Below are 26,087 nucleotides of genomic sequence, written 5' to 3' on the forward strand. Positions count from 1 at the left end.
GGGTAGTGAGTGTTGCATGGGCCTAGTCTTTCTGTGGGGTGTCTTGAATGTAAACATCATGGAGGGCCTGGATGGTTTGGGATTGTGCTGATTTTTCTGTGATTTTCGTTTTTTTGGCCTGTTGTTGTGGCATTTTCACCAGGGGTAGTGAGTGTTGCATGGGCCTAGTCTTTCTGTGGGGTGTCTTGAATTTAAACATCATGGAGGGCCTGGATGGCTTGGTATTGTGCTGATTTTTCTGTGATTTTCGTTTTTTTGGCCTGTTGTGGCCTTTTCACCAGGGGTAGTGACTGTTGCATGGGCCTAGTCTTTCTGTGGGGTGTCTTGAATTTAAACATCATGGAGGGCATGGAATTGTGCAGATTTTTCTGTGTTTTTTCGATTTTTTTGGGGTGTATAACTGAACTGATGTTCCTCTGTCTTCCATTGCTTTTAGGTGCACAAGACTCAAGAGAACCACCAGTGCCAGGAAGAAGTCCTGCAGCGGTGTGTGTGTGCAGCATAACGTCACGCGACGTCACGTCTGGCCACAGACAACTCTGCAACTCGTGCAACTGCGGCCTGCTGTTCTGAACTGCTCTGAAGAAGATGACCCCAAAAAAAGTTCTCCGTAGCTCCTCTAGCAAGAAAGTTGCCAGTAAGGAGCAGAAGAAGCAAGTTACCAAGGAGGCTGGTGTGCCGGCCGCCGCGTTTTTGGGGAGTAAAAAAAAAAGTACGCCAGCAGCAGCAGCGGGATCTGCTGGGGACCAAGCTGGGAGCAGCACCCCCGCTCCATTAGGCTCAGTGCCTCCACCACCACCACCACGCCAACTTAAGTCCAAGCCCTTGAGTGCTGCAGAGGCAGTCAGTGTACTTCTTCAATCACCATCGACTGGTGATGTTGGCTCATCGCAAGAAAGTAGCAGCAATGTCCCTGAATCAACACAGGTTGTTGTAACTCATCTGACAAGGGTTGAACAACCACAGCCGCAACAACAACCACATGTGCAAGTACAAGCCCAAGTACATGTGGAAGGAGAGGCAGCGCGAGGAGATGCCCACAATAGTTGTTCCTCCCAAAGTAGGGGCACATCAGGAAATCGACAATCAAGCCGAGGTATCATTTGAGGAAGCCACTCTTCCTGATGATCATTCATTGTCTTTCACATCCCTAGCAAGGAAAAGATCAAGGGGGGTGTCTACATCTTCTTCAAGCCCACCTCCTTCTGATGAACTGGATGAAAATTGGGAACCACCACGGCCGTCTGAGAGTGAGGCACACCATGATCTGACAAAGTTACTTAAGCGTAAAAGGAAGGTCGTCGAAAGACTCATAGTTATGGAGTGTGATGAGGCTCAACAAGAAGTGGCAGATACTCCTGCTGATGAAGACTCTCACAACGATGACGCAGTCATCATAAAGGTCACTGCAGCCCCAGCGGGCATGCAGAAAAAAGACATTTTGACCCTAGCCCGAGAAGCTGCTGAGCGTGATGATGTTGTCGACGAGAAGGCAATGGAAGAAACACCACAATCATTGGAGATAACTAGTACACCAACACCTACCGCTTCCATATTTCTTAGTCGCCAGAAGGGACCTCCATCCACCCCAACCTCAATTAGTGGTGGTGAAAGTGCAAAACGTACTGAAGTTTGGCAATCCACATCCTCCACTTCATCTGGCATTAGCAGCAGGACCACCACCACCAGTATCGCCGCCTCCTCCGGCCCCCAAAGACATTTCAAGTCCGCAGTTTGGGACTTCTTTAGTGTTTGCCCAAAAAAGGGAAACTTTGCTATTTGTAGCATTTGTAAGTTGGCAGTTAGTCGTGGTAAGTTTGGTTCCAACTATGGTACCGGAGGCCAGAGAGGTCATCTTGAAAGAAAGCACGCTGTCAAATGGTTTGCACACCTACAGGCGATCAAGGAAGCCCGAATTGCACGTAATGCTGTTTCATCTGATGATGAGGAGGAGGAATAAGACGTGTCAAACACTTCACTTACACCCAGTACCCCTGTCAGCAGCACACCCCATGTGAGCCACACTAAGAGTATGGGAGAGAGTGAGACACCAATGCGAAAAAGTTCATCAGCGAGCGTAACTGGGTCGAAGATATCATCATCATCATCATCCTGTAAATGCTTGGTCCAGGGCAACATTAAAAAGATGCTGTTTACAGAAGCGCAATATGAACGCAACCACCCACTGACGCGTCTGTATAACACTAAGCTGGCTAAAATGCTAGCTCTGGACCTTCTCCCTTTTTCTTTTGTAGAAGGTGTTGGTTTTCTGGAATTAGTGGCAGCGCTCTGCCCTAAATGGAAGGTTCCTAGCCGGTTCTATTTTGCCAGAGTTGCGGTTCCAGCACTACATGAAGATGTGCTGGAGGTGATTGGGGCAGTTTTGCAGAAGACTGCTGTTCACACTATACATCTGACAACAGACATGTGGACCAGTGGCGCAGGCGCTGATTACATGTGCATCACTGCACACTGGGTCTCTTTTTCAGGGGTTAAAGCAAAGCTAAATGCAGGTGTTGGCCCGGACCAAGTTTTTAAAGCTGCTCGGAAACATGCAACACTAGCCATGTTTGGTTTGGAGAAACGTCACACAGCACAAAACATTTTGGATGAGTTTAACACAAAGGTCCTTGACTGGCTGTACCCAAAAAAACCCCAGATTGGTTATGTTTCCACGGATAATGGCGCCAATGTAGTTAAGGCCATGGAGCTGGGTCAGTATTTCAGAGTGCCGTGTTTGGCGCACTGTATAAACCTGGTTGCCAAAAAATTCTTGAGTGAGAAAGACAGTCCAGCGTACGAGGTAGTGGACACCTGCCGAAAAATGTGCAACCATTTCAGCCATTCTTTTAAGGCCCGGAAGCATCTGAGGAGCCTGCTACATGAACCTCGAATGCCAGTGAAAGCACTCATCCAGGAGGTGGCAACACGTTGGAACTCAACCTTCTACATGCTTGAGCGTCTGTATGAGCAGTATACGGTACTCAATCACTATTTCTTAAAACAGGGTACAGCTCCCAAGGACCTGAGGATGGGTGCGGCGCAATGGGACATAGTTAAAAGCCTGACACGCATGCTTCGTCCTTTTGAGGTCTTCACGCGTGCAGTCAGCAAGGAGGACTGTAATTTGGGAAAAGCTATCCCATTGTTGTACATGCTGGAGCACCAACTGAAGAGGTGTCTTCTGTGTTTCAAAAAGATGAAAAAAACAAAGACCCTTTTGTTTTGGCGGAGAAATTATTAGAGCGCCTACAAGGTGATGAACGTCTTCAAATGATCCACTCACACCAGCATTACATTTGTGCTACTATTCTGGATCCACGCTACAAAAAGGCGCTGGCAGGCCGAGCATTCTTTCCTTTTGCTGATGAAGATGTTACAAAGTACAAACGTTGGCTAGCCTTGTCAACTAAGAGGTTTGAAAGAGAACGGCAGAAAATTTATGGAAAAGGCAGTACATCAGCATCAGAAGGCCATCCCCAGTCAAAACAATCCACTTCTGCACCTGTGGCTGTGGCACAAGTGACCTCTCAGCGGTTAAAGACACCGGCAACCGGATCATCTGCACCAGACACAACAGTAACATTGGATGCTGAAGAGGATTGGCTAAATCGGCTTGGGTTTGGTTCTCAAAAGGTCACAGCAAAAGCTAAGCAAAGTGGAGGAACCTTGGAGGACCTCGAGTCGATGGTGCAGGACTATCTGAATGACTCAACAGAGGTCTATGTTAATGCTGAACCATTGGCGTATTGGCATGGGAAAAAGAATTGTGGCCACAGCTCTCCAACCTGGCTTTAAACTACTTGTCTTGCCCACTTGCAAGCGTGTCTTCTGAACGTGTTTTCAGTGCTGCTGGTGGCATTGTAACTCCCAAACAGATCCGCCTCTCGCCCAAAAATGTGGAGAGGTTAACAATGATCAAGATGAATCAGCACCTCATACCACCAGATTACAGAGTACGAGAAAGCACGCCGGATGAAGACGAGGTGGACAGCAACGTAGATGAGGGAATTTCTTCTCTGTCAGGCGACAGTGAGCTCACCCTGCCTGAATTCGCAGAGTATGATGACGAAGCCTTATTCTTATTCCTGGACCCTGACACCGAGCCCTGAAAATGAGAAAATTAATCAATAACTTTCTTTTTTGTCCTTATTCACTTTTATTCCTGTGTGTCTGTCTTTCTTTGTTGTGCACAGTTAATATAATTCAAACTTTAATCACCTAATCACAAAAACAAGCCCATCAGCAGAACTGTCTTCACTTGTTTGCTTATTGATTTGAAGGTGCCGCAGTCTGCATTCCTCAGGTTCACAAGTTCAGAAGAACATGCTCCTCTATCCTCCTCCTCCAGACTCCTATTTCCATCAAAGCAGAGGGCTGGATTACACCCAATGAAGAAAGACTCAGAACTTGTGGGGGTGTTCCACTTCTTTGCGGGTGAGTTGACGGCTCTGGGGCCATTGCTGGGAAGCTCCAATACCGGATAAAAGTGGTTTGGACCAAATCGGAGGCGGAATTTTTTTGGTGTTTTTGCTGACTTGCTTGCCTTTGAGGTGCTCTTTGGGGGAGTTCCGGTGTTTGTGGGTGAGTTTTGGGGTCTGGGAGCACTGCTGGGACAGTCTAATCTTGATTGCATTTGCTTTTCAGGAAATCCGTGCTGGAAAACGGGAGTTATGGCCTAGCTGCACAGGGCGTTTGGACCGAAGGCGGAGAAATATTGTAAGTATGAGATTTTCCTTTTGGGCCGTTTGGGGGTGTTGTGCTTTTGGCGGGTGGGTTGGCGGGTCTTGGGGCATTCCTGGGAAGGTCTAATACCGTATAGAAGTGGTTGGGACAAAATCCACGCTGATTTTTTGGTTGCTATTTCTGACATTTTGCTCAATGTAGCGTTTTCGGGGCCCTGTTTGGGGGGCTTCCTGGTGTTTGTGGGTGGGTTTCGGGGTCTGGGAGCACTGCTGGCTACGGATACTTTAGTTTGCAAGAGGTTTTAAGCAAATCCATGGTGGCAGAGGGGAGTTAGGGCCTAGCTGCAGAGCGCGCGCGGAGTGATTTGGGAAATTGGCAAAAAAATGACTAAGTCCCCATTTTTGTACTTTTGCTTTTTGGCTGTTTGGGGGTCTTCTACTCGTTTTCTCCTGGGTTGACGGATTTGGGGCCATTGCTGGGAAGCTCCAATACCGGATAAAAGTGGTTTGGACCAAATCGGAGGTGGAATTTTTTTTGTGTTTTTGCTGACTTGCTTGCCTTTGAGGTGCTCTTTGGGGGAGTTCCGGTGTTTGTGGGTGAGTTTTGGGGTCTGGGAGCACTGCTGGGACAGTCTAATCTTGATTGCATTTGCTTTTCAGGAAATCTGTGCTGGAAAACGGGAGTTATGGCCTAGCTGCACAGCGCGTTTGGACCGAAGGCCGAGAAATATTGTAAGTATGAGATTTACCTTTTGGGCCGTTTGGGGGTGTTGTGCTTTTTGGCGGGTGGGTTGGCGGGTCTTGGGGCATTCCTGGGAAGGTCTAATACCGGATAGCAGTGCTTGGGACAAAATCCACGCCGATTTTTGTTTTGCTATTTCTGACATTTTGCTCCATGTAGCGTTTTCAGGGGCCTGTTTGGGGGGCTTCCTGGTGTTTGTGGGGGGGTTTCGGGGTCTGGGAGCACTGCTGGCTATGGATACTTTAGTTTGCAAAAGGTTTGAAGCAAATCCATGGTGGCAGAGGGGAGTTAGGGCCTAGCTGCAGAGCGCGCGCGGAGTGATTTGGGAAATTGGCAAAAAAAATGACTAAGTCCCCATTTTTGTACTTTTGCTTTTTGGCTGTTTGGGGTTCTTCTACTCGTTTTCTCCTGGGTTGACGGCTCTGGGGCCATTGCTGGGAAGCTCCAATACCGGATAAAAGTGGTTTGGAGCCAATCGGAGGCGGAAGTTTTTGTGTGTTTTTGCTGACTTGCTTGCCTTTGAGGTGCTCTTTGGGGGGTTCCGGGTGTTTGTGGGTGAGTTTTGGGGTCTGGGAGCACTGCTGGGACAGTCTAATCTTGATTGCATTTGCTTTTCAGGATATCCATGCTGGAAAACGGGAGTTATGGCCTAGCTGCACAGCGCATTTGGACCGAAGGCCGAGAAATATTGTAAGTATGAGATTTTCCTTTTGGGCCGTTTGGGGGTGTTGTGCTTTTTGGCGGGTGGGTTGGCGGGTCTTGGGGCATTCCTGGGAAGGTCTAATACCGGATAGAAGTGGTTGGGACAAAATCCACACTGATTTTTTTTTGCTATATCTGACATTTTGCTCAATGTAGCGTTTTCGGGAGCCTGTTTGGGGGGCTTACTGGTGTTTGTGGTTGGTTTCGGGGTCTGGGAGCACTGCTGGCTATGGATACTTTAGTTTGCAAGAGGTTTGAAGCAAATCCATGGTGGCAGAGGGGAGTTAGGGCCTAGCTGCAGAGCGTGCGTGGAGTGATTTGGGAAATTGGCAAAAAAATGACTAAGTCCCCATTTTTGTACTTTTGATTTTTTGCTGTTTGGGGGTCTTCTACTCGCTTTCTCCTGGGTTGACGGATCTGGGGCCATTGCTGGGAAGCTCCAATACCAGATAAAAGTGGTTTGGACCAAATCGGAGGCAGACATTTTTGTGTGTTTTTGCTGACTTGCTTGCCTTTGAGGTGCTCTTTGGGGGGGTTCCGGGTGTTTGTGGGTGAGTTTTGGGGTCTGGGAGCACTGCTGGGACAGTCTAATCTTGATTGCATTTGCTTTTCAGGAAATCCGTGCTGGAAAACGGGAGTTATGGCCTAGCTGCACAGCGCGTTTGGACCGAAGGCCGAGAAATATTGTAAGTATGAGATTTTCCTTTTGGGCCGTTTGGGGGTGTTGTGCTTTTTGGCGGGTGGGTTGGCGGGTCTTGGGGCATTCCTGGGAAGGTCTAATACCGGATAGAAGTGGTTGGGACAAAATCCATAAGGAAAAACCTTTTGGCACTTTTTGTAACTCAGGGTTCGTTAGGGTTAGCCCTAGCAGCAGGATTGCATGTGTTTCGGGGTGTTCTAGATTTTTGCAACTGAGTTCTGGGGTCTTAGAGCACTCGTGAGAATGTGTAATTTTGATTGCAAGTCATTTGAAGAAAATCCATGGTGAGAAAGGGGGTATTTGGCATAGTTAAAGAAAGCCTCTGCCACTATTCTTAACTTAGGGCTCGTTAGGGTTAGCAGTATTTCTATTGCATGTGTTTGGGTGGGGGGGTTTTCGAGTCTTAGAGCGATGCTGGCTATGGATACTTTTGCTTGCTTGCAAGTGGTTTGAATACAATCCACAGTGGGTAAGGGGGTATTTGGGCCTACTTTTACTTTCGAAGTACGTTTTGTCACCAGTTTTCTGCTAGGCCTCGTTTTTTGAGATCTGATTGGGGGTCTTCTACATTTTTGTGACTGGCTTTAGTAAGGGTCTGGGTGGGAGCACTGGTCTAATTTTGTTCTAAAACACAGTTTACAGTACACCTAGCTTGAGGGCAAAGATCCGCTAAATTAATTTGCCCATGCTTATCCTTCAAAAGGTGACTCAGACAGAGTACGCACTTTCAAAAATGTTGTACTGTCTATTAGGAAAATCAAAGTGTGACTTTTTGCACTACACAGCGTACATACCTTAAATTTATTTATCAGTGCTGTTTTTCGTTCAATAATTACAGGCCGGGTTTCAGTCTGTGCAATGGGGAAAAAAGGATGGAGTCAGGCTTCACATTAGCGAGCCGCAATTCAGCATCCGCCAGGCAGGCAGTGGACAGGGTGTCTTCTGGTCACCAACATTGATGGACGAAGCGTCAGCTGGAATGGAGGAGTGCCGCTAATAAGAGGAATTGTTTGCTGCATGCAACTTAGTACCAAATTCAACAGGACAACTACAACAACACACAGACAGATACAGTATCCATTCTTTTCTTCTATGAGTGTGACTGCATTTCTTGGATCTCTCTCTGCTTCTAAATTGATCCCTACAGCCATTCTATAGGTTTTACTACGGCTATTTTTTAAACCTAATTTAATGTAGCCCTGTACTGTCGCATTCTGTCATTCACGGTTGTCAAAAGTACTACTTACTTTTCAGTAACAATGCATTCAGTAGTGCATGCACTTCCTTTATGTCACGTAAAAGATTTATGGTTAGCTTTGTACCCAAAAATTTCTTTATGTTCAATTATTGTTTGTCCATGCTGTGCTTTTTTTTTCTCTCAACAAAACCTACCCAAAAAGAAACCCCCATTCCCATCCTTTTTACAAACCCTAACCCTCTTCCCCTGGGCTGTGTGGTTTTGCTTGATGTGTGACTAAATGACATCAATAATTCCACACACTTGCTGGGGAGGATAAGGTCATAGCAACAGGCTGGTGAAGTAATCCGAGGTTATATTCTAGACTTACTCAGCTTCAGTACTATTTCTTGTAGTAGTAGCCAATGTCAAAGAAATCCTACACAAGTACAAGTTATACTATCAATACTTTACCATTTGTTAAGCTACATTGTGGCACTGTTCTAGTCTAGTGTACTGTCACCTGCTATATTCTCTATCGTACCGTTGTAATGCTACAGTAAGGACCAACCAGGTTTCATTTTCTTTTTTTCCATAGCCATGCAACTGCCACTGTGTCGCACCACTAGTACCACCGCAATGAGGAGGAAATTTCATCCGCCCTGGATTGCCAACCTTAATCGCCATTTCCCGTGGAGCCAGCCCTGGGCCTAGCCCTACTTTCAAACACAAATTACAGGTAAGATAAGCGTTTGGTTAGAGGTAGTATAATGGAGTATTAGGAGAGACGAGAGATTGACGGTAGTACTACTAAAGTCCTAGGACTATTCAGGAAAACAAACTTACTGTTAAACCCCCACTCACCAGACTCAAAAGAAGTAAAAAACAGGTATGGTCAGATAAAGTTTCAAAAAGTATATTTTTATAGCCCCAACAAAATAATCTCCCGCAAGACCCTCCCTAACCCCAACGATTGTCCTTCAAAAGGCCCTAAAAAACCCAACTCCCAATTCCCACCCCCCATAAATCTCCAAAAAAGGGGCAAGGGACACCAAGGCAGGGTGCTGTTGACTTTAGCAGCCAGGGCATCATGCTCCTTGCGGAGGGTGGCATGTTCGAAGCGGAGGCCCTCCACCAAATTCTTATAGCTTAGGACCTCCTGCTCCAGTTGGACAGTCTGAGGCTTAAGCGGTGCCAGCGTGCCTTGCAAATCCTGTGGGGGGCAGCTGCTGTCTTTGCTGCTTGGCGGTGGCGCTTGGCTTTGGTAGCCCGGCTCCGTACCGCTGGAGCACTGCGCTGGCTGGCAGCCCGCATGAAGGAGGATGCAGCTGTCCCAGTGGATGTTGTTGTAGTACCAGACTGCGCCTCCTCCTCCTCCAGGGCCACCAGCCGCCGATATTCAGCGACAGTGGCATCCAGCCTCCGTTGCCGGGCCATTCGAGCCAGCTCCCTCCTCCTTGATGGTCTCTTGGATTTGGAAGGAGCAACTATATGAAGAAAGAAAGACATAGTCTGTAACCAATGCTCCTTAAGATTAACACAAAATGATTGAGCAGAAAGTTGTGTCACAGTACAAGTAGCAAATTCAAAGCACAGTACATAACTATTGAGGACAGTATCTATGTAACCTCCGACTTCTTCATCCTTGCTCTAACATTAGTGGGAGTTTAAGGAACAAATTCTACGAGCACTATGGACTTCCATTACAGTCGACTATGACAGTACACCAGTCTTATTCTTCTTCTTCTCTCTTGTTTAGGAAAATTGGTACGTTATCTTATGCAAGCCGGCATAATGCCAGCGCAGTGAACTTGCACCCGAGAAAAACCAGACGCACACCATGGTGAGTGAGACAGACTTGCGTTACTGTACCGGTCCAGTACAATCAGGTGGTGAAGCTCTTACTTTTCTATTACGGGTGGCACTGAGAATACTCTGTTAAAAGGGCTACTTCTTAATTAATTTAGCTTTCACCCTATAGTGCAAATGAGTATTAGAAAAGGAAAATGAAGAAGCTAAATAATCTGATTATCTATCACTTCACATGGGATGTATTTGATGACATATGGGATGACTTTAGGTGCTTTGATTATTATTGAGTGAACAGTGATACACCCACACATGAATGACGTACTACTACTAAACTAAAGTTATTAAGAGAGGTAGGGAGTGTCCACCATAATAACCGGATATATGCTGTGCTTGCAGTTGCAATACAAACTACTGCTACTATTCATGGTAGTATTTGGACAAAATTACAACTTCTTTTCCTTGCCTTTCCTACACTGGAACGGACGTGCGGGTGCGGTGTTACATGCTCTTCAAAGTAACACTTAGTTCATCCAGTGACCGTCTACTCTCTCTAGATACACATATGCTATCTAAGAGTCAGATAGTACCATGAATGATCCAGGCATCCATCCATTCAAAGTATATGCACACATACAATTTCTGTTTCACCCACCCAGGCTGTTCTCCTTCCACCCATCCTTGCTTCATCATTCACCCAGCCATGCACCATACCATATTCTTTCCTTCCCAGCCACCTCGGGGACCAAGCAAACACATATCATTCTTCTTTGCTAGTCATCATTACATTTCTCGTCTTTCCACACTTACTTACACCCTTATTTCGCTTTTCGTTCATCCCATCCATCAAGTTCATCTCAGATCTGATTGGGATTCTTCTCGCCAAAAACTTGCAGCTAAGTCGAAGTACATTTAGAGGAGGCTACTACCTGGTTGATTTATAATACACCCGTGCAGAAAGCACACTCTGCAGTCTTCAATCTCAATAAGTAAGGAATATATAGCTTACCTCTGCCCGCCACCACCGTGTTATCCCTCACAGAATTGTCCGGCACTTCCACCGCCTCCTCCCCAGAGTTGTCCTCGTCCAATGCCGCCACCACCTCCGCGCTGGCCCCGCCTCCAGATGTTCCACCTACAAAGTACATTTAATAATGTTATAATACACCACTCACTACTATATAATATTTGGTCTAGGAGGAAGAAAGAAATGTGAAAAAAACAGTATACAATTTAATAATTTGTGACTGTCTACTCTAAAGTAAAAATGTCCCTTTTTCCAGGGAAGGCTGTTGTCTTGCTGCACTTTTTGGCACAACTGATGAATGCTTGCTTTTTATTTTTAACACGCACCACTTTTTCTCCTAACAGACAGAAGCTTGACTTCTAAGAACACGAGCAGGATCAAGTTCAAACCAGGTGAGAGCTCGGCTCTACCACAAGAAATGTGTCCAATTAATTGTCAGCACTAAGCACTTTTCCATTTTCAGTTAAACGTTTACTTTTATGACAAACTTGATTTTAATAAATGTGTTTACTTTTATTAAAGCTTTTAAACTTAAATAGACTCCGTGGTTTTTGGTCCTCCAGACTAGAGTGGATGAGCTAAAGGTTTTGCAATTTTTGCAAGCATGAGTCCGTGCCTCTGACATCATTGGGGATCAATCATCGGTGACTTTGGGAGCTAAATGACTCTGCCACACTATCTAGTCAGTAAGGAGATTGGGGGTTCAACTACTAAGTCTGTTATCACTGAGGTATGTGGAAAGTCTAACAGCACCTATTATAATTGATAAGCTAAGCAATGCATTATTTAGTGTCCATAGTTCTGTTTGTGCAGATTTGTCCCTGCAACAGTAGTAGAATGGATTGTCCTCCTATCCAAACCAAAAGTAAAGTAGTATCTTATTCTTTCTTGGTGGTCATTCACCTTTTTATTGTTGGCAATTGTCAAAGCATAAACATTTAGAAGACTTGAAAAGACATTATGGACAATCCCAGAGGACTGCACTCAGTGCATAGAGCTATCGCTGACTAGAATGGGAGTCCAATGGAATTGCCAAATGTGCAATCTTAGTTAGCTACACAGACAGACTAATAAGAATAATCTAGTAATACCACACGGAGTCATAGTCGAGGCAGGATAAGAATTTAGATCCAGTATACAAGAAGATCAAAGACGATTTAGAAAAATCGAAGGAGGAACGCTAGGAAAAAATAAAACTCTATTTTAAAATTTAAACTTACTGGGGCCAGCAAAGGAGCCCTCGCCTGCCCCATCCTGGCCTGCATCCTGAACAGCACCCTCCTCCTCCTCCTCCTCCTCCTGTGTCCTCCTCTTGCCCCTGGGGGAAGCTGATGTACAACATGAAAGAAAGAAAAACAGAAAACATGGATGATATTTGTCAACCAAATCAAACATTTCAAAAGAACTAACAAAATGTTTTGGCGAAATAGCAAATAGACAACTATTCCACAGGATATATTATTGACCAATCTCATGTGGTCTACTACGTTATTAGTATTGCTTGATTTGCGGACCGTCGAATTGGAAACTTCTTATGTAACTCACTAAACAAAGTACTAAAAAGGTTTGCCTAGGATTGGCAGGCAGCAGTCCGCAGCACGCGAAGTGACAGCCAAAGTCCATCGTGATTGCAGATCAGCGACAACACTAAAGTTTCCTACTACATTAACCAGTCATTAAAATACTCAAACTATCAATCCACCACCACTATTTCTTCTTATCGACATGTGTACAAAGGAAGGACTGGACTTGAGTCTGTAGGGGCTGATTTAGAAGCCCCTTGCGGCTCTTTTGCTCCATTGTTGCGTGACTTTTGTGACGCAGCGGCAGCACAAAAGAGGCGCAATGGTGCGGCGAATATTAACAACATGACGCATATGGGAGATGCATCACATTGTAAAGCCCTGCGCCATCAGGGGGCGTTCCGGCGCAAGGGAGGGCGTTCCTGCGCAGGAACGCATCCTAAAAGTGGCTGAGGTAAATCTACAAGATTTCAATCACTCACTTTAACGACAATTATGCGTGACTCAAACCCTGCGCCTGCTTGAAGCAGATGTACGGCTTGGCACAGCATTGGGGAGATAGGGCACTCCAGAACATTGATGGAGCTGCGCCATCGTTGCGACGCAACTCCAGCAATGCGCCGCTTTTACGGATTTGGTGACGTTTTGGGCCCATGGTGCGCCGCATTGTAAATACGGTGCACCATGGGTGATGGTGGCTGGCGCACAATTACTGGCGCATCCCTGCTAATTTGCAGGGATGCGCCGGTAATTAAAAATCTGAACCTTAGTGTGTAGCATTACGCAGTTCTTTAAACTACACTCATACATAATTTCACAGGCCAATGAAATGAACACAAAATCGAAAACAAATAAGCATAGTAGCAACCCTACTGAGAAGGAGAGCAGTGCACCTGAAATGCACAGGAGATTTTGAAATATAATTTACCTACAATGTAATGAGCAGCATTATTGCTCTTGGTAAAAAACAAAAATGTGCAATATAATAACACAGCAGGAGAAAACAGAGTAGTAAAGAAATAGCTACTACTTCTTACCAAGCCCGGGGATCTCAAGGCCAAGCAGGTCGAGCAGATCTCGTTCACGGGTCAGGACATCCGTCCAGCGGTGGATGGCCTGGTTGTAGGTGCGCCAGACCCGAGAGTGGTGGTACATGGCCCGGCACACCTTCTCCCACCGCTTCAGGCGCTCCCGGATCCCGTACCCGACACCGATCCTGCCGCCTGCCATGATGGTCCTGGGGAGGCGGCGCTGAACATAAAAAATGAGTGCGGCCACCTTCTCCGGGCTAAAGATCTCCCTGGGTACGACCTGCTCCCCCCTCAAATGCCCGCATGGGAGCCGGGCACGGGTTGCGGGACCCTTCCCCTTCTCGGGATGCTTCCCGGCTCCCTTCACCATGGTCTGGGCGGAAAGGAATAAAGAAAATAGATTAAGGAAGAGAAGAAAAGAAAAGAGTTTAAAAAAGTAGTTTAAAATTAACCAAAAGTAGCAGTAAACACAAAAATATAGGGCCAGAAAAAGAGGGATAGATAATAAGTAAAATAGATTAAAAAAAACTTCAAACAAGCAAAGGATGGCAGAGATTTAGAGAAGATACAAAAAGCATGCCCAGAACCATAGCAATGAATGAGAAACAAGATGGCCGCACCCGTTCACGACCGTGCGGATAAGTTCGCGCGAGATTTTCCTCGCGAACACTCGCGAAATTGTACTGGCGAGTCGCACACTTTGCGAGATTACGCTTCGCGCCCGGAAACGGAAATACGTCATGCAAACTAGATGGCCGCGCCCTTGAACGACCGCGAGGGTAACTTCGCGCCTTGCGCTACAAGCGGCTCGCGAAAACGCACAAAACCTTGCGAACTAACACGCCGCAAAATAACAAATCGCATATTCGCACGAATTTGCGGCTTCCGAATCCGATCTCACGCGTGTTCGCGCCCCGCGAATCCCGCGAAATTGCAGAAAAACGAGTTTTGCAAAAGTGAAAGCACTCGGCAGGTGCAAGAGTTCAACCTCATCATTAGTAACCATTCCCTGTAGTGCTTCCTGACTGGGGCGCCTCCAGAGTTCAGTTGCTAGTTGCAACAATTGTATGACCCTGCTCTGACCCTCACAACAGGCTCATAGAATAGCTACAAGTAGGCCACAAAGGTCCTGGAAAAAAAAATTGCACTGCAACAAAAAGCAAATTACTGATAAGGAAGCAGGTGCCAGACCTGGAATTTTAAAACAGTGACACATTAATAAACCTTCCCCAAATTAATTCATGTCAGTTGAAGCAGGGCAGGTGTGCTTGCTTTTCCCCCCCATAATCTACAGTGATGATGAACCAGAGGGTGGCATTCATGTAACAGAGGGTGGCATGGGTGAAACAGAGGGTGGCAGTGGTGAAACAGAGGGTGCTGGGAACCTGTGATGGTGAACTAGATGTAGAAACAACATAGTCGCGACCGTTGCGAGCCGACAAGTAAGTTCGCAAATTCGCGAACGCCAGATTCGCAAAATTCGCCCATGCTTAGACACATGTTAACCTATCAGCCACTCCTATGGAATGCCTCTGCAATCCTGGAGGCAGAGTGCGTGGTGATGTGTGGTGATGCTCTAGCATGAGGTGAGCCTGTCTGCAGCTGTCGGGAACAACTCCCTTAGCTGTTCCGGGATAATGCCACACCATATACTCTTAAGTGCATTATAATACTCGCAGTTATATGCTAAATTTGGTTTGGCTTTATCAAAACATGTCGAGTAAGGTGTCCTACGATTTGGAATACTATCCCCTCGACAGTTCTGTCGACGGGGATAGCATTCCACCCTTCTAGAGGGACACGACATGTACATAACCTGAACCCCAGTTAAAGTTAACCAGAGCCTCAGCATCACAAAATGGATGCTGCCACCACAGACACAAGTCTGACCTCCTGCTGCTGGGAGTCCTTCCAGCGAGGGAGGCTTGGACAAAGGGTTTCCTGCCTTGGGAGGTGCGAGCACCACCCCAGACAGGATTTTGTGTATTGGGTAGGACAGGGCTGAATAGAATCTGACATGCCGGGGCACACAAGGTGTCCTTGTGCATAAGCCAGTCCAAACCGGTACTGGGGCTTTCCAGCCCCAGTCCTGGCGCGGAGCTAGACAAAGGAAAGGGGGTGTAACCGCCCCCTTTCCTGGTCCCACCCAGAGGAGGGACCTAGCAGGTGATCCACCCCTCAGATTGGGAATAAGAGTGGGAGCAGTGCCATAGCACCTCAGATCATCCTTAATCAACTTGAAACTAAGAAGACGACTGGACTTCGACATTCTGCTGCACAGAAGACTGAAGAACATCTCCCTTGTGGCATAGGAGTGGCCACCTTGTGAACACAGGCACCATCCAGCAACTCAACGTCTGCTTTGCCGCTGCCTCCTGCCGGAGCCCGAGCCCAGAGCCCAACAAGACCCAGACTCCCAGACTTTTCACAGTCCGATCCTGCAGAGAAGGGACCCGTGGAGGCACCGAGAGACGTGGGACCAGACATCTTGAAAGACCCCCGAGAAGCTGACTGCGCAGCACCCAAAGCACCCTCGATGCTGTGCTTTGGGGTTTGAGAAGCCCCACAACCGAGCAGCCTTTGCCCCGAAGATCAGCCCCCCACCATCTCCACGATCTGCGTGGGGCCCTTTTGCATCGTGCCACTCGACCCGCCATCCCTGCCACTTGCCACGTGGTCAGCAGCCATCTTAGCACGAAAACCTACAATTTACACTGGGGGTCTGGTTGCTCCAGACTTGCCCTTGCTCCTGTAAAACGGAGCACCCGCTCTGACCTTTCTGCTATGAGTGATAAGCTTTTTTCACTTCCTGCGTGGCTTGCATTAGCCAAGGCCTGTTTGCTCCAATCAAGTTGCCGCCACCGCCATCAGCTAGAGCCTTTGTGGGACAGCTCGTGATCGACTCCTGGACATCCTCGATCTCTTCGTGTCCATGGGGCTGAGGAGACAAGCTGCACCTCATCGCCTGTTTGCACCTGACATCGCCTGGTTCCATCCTGGTTCCACGGTAGTCACTGGCTAGTGACTTTGAACATTGTCCCCTCTGCTTTCAGGTCTTCACCACTTCAGATCCACCCTTGGATCCACCGGAACTCTTCTCGTCTCGACGCCTGCAGTATCTTCAGCTCCAAGCACCATCGACCTGCGTGACGAAACCCGACACTACTTCGCACCGGTGCACTTGCTTCCTGTGGGTGAGGTAACTCAGCAACGCCGGTGTTCCTACACTGGTATACACCTCTAGTGCCTAGGTCTAAAGTTTTGTCCTTCTAGGTCAGCTGGAAGGTTCCTTAAACACTAACTTTGCAACTTTTACGCACCATTGACTTTACATTGGTATATGCGTGCACTTTCCGCACTGCACCCGAGTCCCGCGGGCCTTTCCCGACTTCTTCACTGTTAGTCCCGAACAGCTCCAGCGATCCCCCAGGCCCTAGGCCTACTTCCTTTCAGCTAGGTGGTTCTTATACCACTATTTTAGTATATGGTTTAGGTGGCCCCTAGGGCTCATCCATATTGTGCAACTTTTGTGTATTTAAACTGTGTATTGTTTTAACGCATTTGCTTCTGTGCTCATAAAGAGTATAGGGGATACTTGTAGTAAATAAATATATATATATTTTCAATATATATCTGTGTGGTGTCCTTTCATTTGGTTTTCAAGGGGATTGTGTTTGATAAAACAACTTGCTTCACATGCCTTTACAGAGTTTAGCCTAAGACTGCTTTGTCCACGCTACCTCTAGGATAGCTGGTCTATAAGGTTGACTTACAACCAGTCATCATAAGGGTTGCTTGGCATGGTACAAGGTGATCACTAGAACTAGTGAGCATCATATACCAGGCCAACTTCTCACAGGCGGCTCCTATCATGCAGTTAGCCTCTATGCTGACGATGTCATACTGTCCCTGGACAACCCGAGCATAGCTCTCCCGGCCTGCATAGCGGAATTAGACGCTTTCGCTAGAGTTGCGGGATTTAAGATGAATATGGAAAAATCTGTGCCCCTAGACTTGTCGCTTACACCTTCCACCAAAGCTTACTTACAAGACCTCTTTCCCCTGCACTGTTCGTCGGATCTAGTGCCATATCTCGGAATCCAGCTGGCCCCCACCCTGCCAGCCATGATCACAGCCAACTATACCAGCCTAGGGGGGAAGATTCGGGAGGAACTGGGACGTTGGAGTCGCGGCACACTCTCTTGGCTGGGCAGAATAGCGGTGGTTAAAATGACTGTCTTTCCCCAAATTCTCTATTTATTTAGGACTTTACCGCTAAAGCCACCTAAGGGGTGGATTCAACAAACGCAGGCAGACCTCTCACGGTTTATCTTGCAGGACCGTAAACCAAGACTGAAGAGGGCGCTATCCACGCTTGCCCCGGAGGCAGGGGGGCTGGGGATACCGGATTTGCGCAAATACTTCCAGGCGACACAACTGCGCTACCTGGTGAAATGGAGCAGGTGGGAATCGGACAAGCACTGGCTTTTCCAGGACCAGGCAGTGGCGGGTCGACCCCTGCAGGAAATACCCTTTCTGCATAAAGCTCATCGTCCCGCTAACTTATATGCCTCCTTTATCACAAGAGTTCCCCTGCAGGTATGGGATGCCACTAACATTACACACGGACTCACCACGTTCCCTTCACCGCTTACTCCTCTGGTCGATATTCCGGACTTCACTCCGGGACTAGAAAAAGGGACCTTTACACACTGGCGGATGGCGGGGTGTCGGGTGTAGGCCCTTATCCCATGTATATGGCCCAGAGGGCACTGTCCCCTTCCCGCTCTTCAGACGGGAATACTCGTTGGCGGAGACGGACAGACTGCATTACATGCAGGTCCGCCACTGGGCGCTACACCTGCAGGTGCGGGAGACAGCGGACAGGAAACTCCTACCTTATGAAAGATAGCTCTTATCCCGTACCTCAGACTCGAAATTGATATCAGACCTTTATAAGTTCCTGCAACCTCCATCCTCACATTTTTATAACTCAGGTAGAGAACGCTGGGAACGGGAGTTGGGCAGAACGTTGAGTCATAAAGAATGGGATCAGATCTAATACAGAGCACGTCACTCCGCATACCATATGGGACTCACAGAAACACTGACTAAGGTATCAACTTATTGGTACTGCACACCCGAAAGAATACATAAAATAGATTGCGGTAAAGATAACATCTGTTAGAGGGACTGTGGGCAAGTAGGCACACTAACGCATATCCTGTGGGAATGTCCGCTTTTGCAATCTTATTGGAAACAGGTGATAGATGACATTGACACTCATTTCAACACCGAACTACCATGCTTCCCTGCATACATACTACTGGGACTGCCGAACCAACTGATGTACCCCCTAAGATCCCGCAGGGGGCGCCAGATTGCCATTGCACTAGGCTCTGCGGTGCAGAATATTCTTACACATTGGCGCACCGCCGCGCTCCCCTCCATCACAGGGCGGTTACATAGATTATGGCATGTGCTGGGCATGGAGAAACTGTCACTCACAGTAGCTGGGAATATAGAGCAGTTTGACGACCTTTGGCAGCCATTCCAGTCCCTGCTGGTCACAGAATTCAGAGAGCTCACTTGCCCGAGATACCTTCGCCTTTTGAGGCTCAAGACACCTGAAGGGACAGCATCTTGAATGGACTCCGGACATGGCTTCCTTGCTGGGGGGCGACAAGGAAAGGCGGGATGGGGTAGACCGAAGCACTGGACGAAGGGTGGGCAGGGAGGGGGGTTCTAAGGGGTGGAGGGTTCGGGGGGAGGGGATCCGGGGGAGGTTCAATCTTGTTTTGCAACACTTCTTCTATCCGTGTATCTTGGCGGACTGGACTTCGGCTAGAATATCACCTGAAGAGAATTTGTGTCTTGTGTGCGCCTCAGGCCAAAGCGGTCCCGTACCTTCTATGCAATGTCTGTTCTGTTTTCTTTTACTTGTGTTGCACCAATAAAAATAATTTAAACTTAAAATTAAACCAACTCTCTGCTTGTTCTTTATTGTTGTAGAATCAATGTTCGGACACCATGATAAATCTGACAAGAGTTTGTTGCCTAGATATGTAACGGAGTCTACCTGTTCCAGTAGCTCATTTCCCAATGGCAAGCTTTACTTGAACATCTTGAGGTGCTCAAGTACCATACATTTGGTTTATATACACGTATTTCTAAGCGTCACTCCAGGCAAAAGCAGCTAAAGATGATTAATAGTTTTTGCAGGCCGCTCAATGTTTTAGAGATGATTAAGGTGTCATCTGCAAACAACACTATCTGTACCTTACCCTTAGCTAAAGAAGAGGTGTCAGCCTCAACCTTAGAAAGACGGTGTACCAACCAATTTGCATATAAGGAATATAGTGTAGGAGCCAATACACCCTTGCTAGACGCCCTTTAAGACTAGAATGTTTTCAGTTAGTTGGCCCTGCGAGCCCTATCATACCTGGCAAAGTTCTCATTGTGTAATCGAATAAGCAAGGATAGTATATCAAAAGGCATCCCCATCTCTCCAAGACCTATACATAATCGTGAGTGTGGCACCAATTTAAAAGCAGATTTGAGATAGACAAAGGTGGCATATAAGTCGCCCTTGCCGATCAGAACTCTTCTTCCAGCATATATGGCAAATCTAAAGACTTGATCTATGGTTGATATTTTGGTTTAAAATTCTGCTTGTAGTGGGCTTATGACCATATTCCTTTCACTCCACTGGTGGATCTTTACTAATACCATTTGACAAAAAACTTTCTGCAAACAGTCAATTAAACTGATAGGCCTTATAGTTGGCTGGTATCTTATCCCACTCTTCACACACAGGTACCACCTCCACTCCCTGACATGATACACTACTATAACTTCCACTGTGGCCATCACTCAACCTACACACCCACTGCATTCTGAGTGCATGGGCCCAGGAGGAAGAGTCTGGTCTTTGACCTGGCCCTACACCGAAACTATATGTCAATGGAGTTCACTGCTGGCTATAGGCCCATTTTGCATGCACTAAACTACTGGGACACCTCTCAAGGGCACCAAGTGTGGTCTTCGGCTAGAGCTCTCAGCTTTTGCTAGGCCTGGGGCTTTTACTCACACTCTGGGGATGGCCCTCTTAGCTCCCCAACCAGGACAGCATCACCTTAAGGCTTGCTAGCCAGGCTCTGAGTTTACCACCTCACCTTTAGCCAAGACCTTCATCCAGGCCCTGGGTGTATAAAACCAAGCTGAGTATGACCTTTTACCATTTACAGATTTCTTATTCGATCCAGGGTTCAGAAATAGCATAATAATTGCATATCTTGCATTATTATTTTGTTTGGAAGACAGACTTTTACATTTCTAACTCTTGCCCCATATTCTCCCAGGGGTCAGGGGATCGGATACATTTTCAAATGGTGGTTCCAATATTTAAATGTCTGGCTAGAGGATCTGTAGATGATGTGTTAAAAGATATATGTTTGCCTTTTTCTAAGAGCAGTGCTTTTGGCGCTCCCACTTCCCCACCTCCTATTTTGGGCCTTGGGATACTCTCACTTCCCCTTATATCCGCTGCAAAAAACAACAACAGTGATGCGAATGTGCAAATATTTACAAATCTCTTGAATTTCAAAATGGTGGCTGCATCCACAATATGGGTAATTTCAACTAAATCCACAGATTGGGTCTGGATCTGCTGTTCGCATAATGTACGATGGAAAAACATTCCTCACCAAATCAGATTCCAGATGACATTATAGTTAACCTTTCGAAATGTTTTATACAATGGAGGCCAACATTTCTGCGGACTTAAATTTGACAATGCTTCTTTTCTGACCCCATCTTCAACTTTTTCTTCCCGCCGAATCCCAAGGACAGATTTGTAAGAAACTTAACACGGCAAATCTGAGCTGAAAGTACTAATTGTCCACCAACTTTGTTGCAAATTTGTTAAACGTGACCTAAGTCATTAGTACATTAATAAAGTCTGTTGCAATGCAAGTGAAACATAACCATACCTTGGATGCGCTATTGCAGGTAATACCAAATGCATATTACATTCTCTAATTGAATGAACCTATTTATAATTGTATCAATACTAAAATGTTAGCAAAATATCACACGCTTACACCACTTATGTAATATTTTGTCTCAGCTTTATACTAGCTTACTATTACTATTTTTTCCCCGATAGCCATTGGTAAGTTAAATTATAAGAATATTTCTTGGTGTCATTATAGACTTAAACTTGAAAGCAATAATTTAATTAGTTCAACTGTACACAAATGCTTATTGTCTAAATGTTATTTTGTTGGTATTTTGTAAGCAAAGATGACAATGCTCAATACTGAAGGATCACCCTGCTGCTGAGACTGTTTTTGAGGGTCGCGCTCAAGTTGTTGTGATGTTTTGATCACTGTTCACAACCTACCAACCAAAAAAAAACAGACTTGCAGTTTCTCTAAGAAGTCTTATTTGAATTTTTGTACAAGCAGAATTCTGTTTTTCCTTAGTTCACTTCACAACCATTTTGTCCCGAAGAAGGCTTGATTGTTTTATTTATGTCACCAATAGATGCTTTTGTGTGGAGCGTGTACACACACTTTCAGCCTGGGTCAATCTTTTATTTTCTGCATAATCTCAAACTTCACTTTACAATCTCCTGGGGTCATTGCACCACCCAAACAAGCACATGTGTTGTTAATTTGCACCTCCATAACTTGTCTTGGAGAATTATTTGCATACGTGTTTTGTCATACTTAAAAAAAAGTGGTATCTACAGATGTCTAATCCCAGGTCGTTTGAAAATAATCTTTCTGTACTACTGACATGCAAAATTATGTCATCATGAAAAAGTTTCAAGTGCTTATCAATTAGAAGCATCTCGCCATCCTAAGATGAACATGAATATAATGAACAATAATTCTTTGCAAACCATTATTTCACCTTCCAGATAGACAAAGCTATCTTCTATTTTGTGGCTGATTCATTAACAGTGATGCTGTGCACCGATTTTATAGCATTAAAAAAATAGTATTTCACTCTATGGAGGCTGAAGTGTGCAGTGTTTATTGTATTTGTATACTTGACAAGTAATTATCATGCCCATCCGCATTCGCACCTTTGCTCAACGACTTGAACACGTTAGGTTTCTATCATCTACTGCACAACCAGGACCGTGCAGGATGTTATGCCACTCTGGCATTTTCCCAAATGGTCTGCATGGTAGAGGAGCCAACAACTTGTTAGTGATAATGCGGTTGGGATCAGTTATGTACTCAAAGTCTGGATAACCATCAACTATTCCAGGTGATCAGTTTTATCATTTGGTCAACCAGCTTAAGGGAATGGTGAACTGCTTGATCTAGAGGACACCACGCCTGTGTGCGCAAAAGCTAGAACCCAACCAAAAAATCACTAAAGAAAAATCCGAAGGGCAGTTCGTTTCCATTTGCCCATTGGAACAATAGAAAGAAACAAGCAGTGCATAGGAAGGTAGGTTAAAATAAAATGATGTGTTCCAATAAAGAATATGTTTATTAGAGACAAGGACAGACCCCTTAATTAAAAACAGAACAGTGCAAACTGCAGCTTAAACAAATAACTGCCATAAAGGGGCCAACATGTTTCAGCCAAACAGGCTCTACTTCCCTAGGCTTTCTTCAGGGCCTCTGTTCTTATAATTGCTACTGCATTTATTTGTGTAATTAATTTGAAAATAAACAAATCAGTGAAAATACTTGCTGTGATACAGTGAAAGAATACACAGTCTGTTCCTCCACATAGAGGGATGCAGATTACATCTGTTGAAAATAAAACAACACACCACATATATTGACATATATAGATATACATTGGTCCTTAGTTCCTATGTGAATTCCTTATAACATTATGCAAATAGATAAAAAAATTATTCTCTCACCCACCTTGATGGGGGACTGGACCTCACCTCACCTGGACCATGCTCAGGATATTGAGGCCCGCTCTATGAACAGTAAGATAAGAATATAGGTGTAGAACCATGGAATTGAAAAATAATCAGTGTCAACATGGAATACTAACTCAAGATCGCTATTCATGAATTCTAACTGCATAGCGAGTCAATCATCTGGGCGGGCTCACTATAATTCTAAACTACACCTGGACACAACCTAAACTCTCAACACAGGCACAACAACACCAAATCCGGTTATATGTATACTTGGTTTTGTATATGTATACTGAATATACCTCAATGTTAAAAGGCAAATCTATTGAGGGGCAGGGTCCTGTTGAAAACTCCTTATTTCTGTGCTACCACAACTTCAGGTTATCTATGTAAACGCTGTACTTACTCATGGAGTAAAATAAACCCCCCGAAATACCAAGAGGCAGTCGGCCTCATTAAACTTAAATGCCGTGTGGTACCGGCAGCGGTAAAAGCCATTCAGTTTAAATGATTTTACACACGTTCCAAATTAGAAGCACAAGCAAACTGAACTGCATAGAAGAACAAGCATTGAAAATGCAACAGGTCTAGCCTTTGGTTAAGTTAAAGCCATTTGCTTTGCTAATGGTATTGTATAGCAAAGCAAATGGCTTTAACTTAATAAAAGGCGAGACCTATTGCATTTGTAATGCTTGTTAAATGTGGGCACACGGTTTGTCCTAAAAACCTTATGCGAGTGTAGTGTGTGGAAAAGTAATGTGCAGTGCTGATTATGTGTGTGTGATTTAAAACAGCCGATAGAGGTAGCAACAAAATGTATTCAGCTCCCCTGTGGCAGTATTCAAAACAATAAACTGTGTAATGAGCCTATCCAGATTGAAGATGGCTACATTAGTGAGATTAACATGTTTCAGCCTTAATCACCTATATAAGTGTCTAGGCTTTCTTCAGGATATTTAGAGAACAGCTACTGCTACAGTGAATAGGTGCAAATAGTGCAAGACATTAAAAGGGAACAAACAATGGTGTTTAAAATACTGAACCAGGTATTGACGTGTTCAGTCACATCCACCGTTCAAACCTTTTTAGGTTGATAAAGTTACCACATCTGTCCGGTACTCTTTAGTAAAAGGTACAAACGCCAATCGCAAAGGGTATGCTGCGTTGGCCACAGCGTCTGTCCATCCGAGAGGAACTGCCTAACGGATGGACAGGCGCCGTGGTAACTCTGTTCTCTAAAGATCCTGAAGAAAGCCTAGACACTTATATAGGTTATTAAGGCTGAAACATGTCGATCTCACTAATGTGATTCAGAAAAGGGGGTGGTGATGAACAGAGTGTCTGAATTAAGCAGACCACTCTTACCCAGTCCAAAGATCAGGGCTTGATCCATAATCGTTATTTATCTCACTGCACCATCCCAGCTCAGAACCTGGCTATATGCAAATCAGTCTGTCCCTGGCCCAGTGCATCATGGGAACAGGGCAGACTAAACTACCAAGCCAATTCTTGACCAGAAAGGAGACAAGCTACCGGGGACCGGTTTCTGGCATTTCAGCCGTCTTCGGCCCGGCTTGCTTGAATCCTGATGGTGCAGTGAGAAAGGGACTCATGTCAGAGTATACCCTGCCACACCTATAGTGGCCAAAAACGATTCAGAAAAGGGGGTGGTGATGAACAGAGTGTCTGAATTAAGCAGACCACTCTTACCCAGTCCAAAGATCAGGGCTTGATCCATCACCGTTATTTATCTCACTGCACCATCCCAGCTCAGAACCTGGCTATATGCAAATCAGTCTGTCCCTGGCCCAGTGCATCATGGGAACAGGGCTGACTAAACTACCAAGCCAATTCTTCACCAGAAAGGAGACAAGCTACCGGGGACCGGTTTCTGGCATTTCAGCCGTCTTCGGCCCGGCTTGCTTGAATCCTGATGGTGCAGTGAGAAAGGGACTCATGTCTGAGTATACCCTGCCACACCTATAGTGGCCAAAAACGATTCAGAAAAGGGGGTGGTGATGAACAGAGTGTCTGAATTAAGCAGACCACTCTTACCCAGTCCAAAGATCAGGGTTTGATCCATCACCGTTATTTATCTCACTGCACCATCCCAGCTCAGAACCTGGCTATATGCAAATTAGTCTGTCCCTGGCCCAGTGCATCATGGGAACAGGGCAGACTAAACTACCACTAAACTACTTCACTGCGCCACTACTAGGACTCAAATGCGTCAAAATCTTACGCCTGCCTCACAGCAGGCATAAGACTGATGCAGGCCCTTTCACATGGGGCTTGCCCCATGTGAAAGGACACATTGCTGGAGTTGCGTCTCTTTTGTGACACACTCCAGCAATGTGTCACTTTTGTGCCTACAGATACGTCAGAAATCTGTAACTCTTTGCGACATGATGCGCCATACTGTAAATATGACGCATCATTGGTGTCGCAAGGAGGGCACAATGAAAAGTGACGCATCACTGTTTTCCCGCAGCGATGGGTCACTTTTCATAAATGAGGCCCAATAGATTTACGCCCAGATCTCTGTACGGGGGTGAATGTATGACATTGTTCTGCATTCTGTCCATCAACTGTTCTTTTTGCATACTCACCAATGCAGCATCAAGATAAATCAGTACACTGAAAACACACAACTCTACCTCCAAATCTCCTTAACTCATGGCCTGCTGTGAATCAATTAGTCCTGGCTGTCAAGCAAGTTTTAAAACTCGTCTCAAATAAGACATAATTCCTCCAGTTTGCTAATAGCACCAGACAACCACAAATCCAAGA

This window comes from Lissotriton vulgaris, chromosome 3_1 (assembly GCF_964263255.1).
Source record: "Lissotriton vulgaris chromosome 3_1, aLisVul1.2, whole genome shotgun sequence".
Classification (NCBI taxonomy): Eukaryota; Metazoa; Chordata; class Amphibia; order Caudata; family Salamandridae; genus Lissotriton; species Lissotriton vulgaris.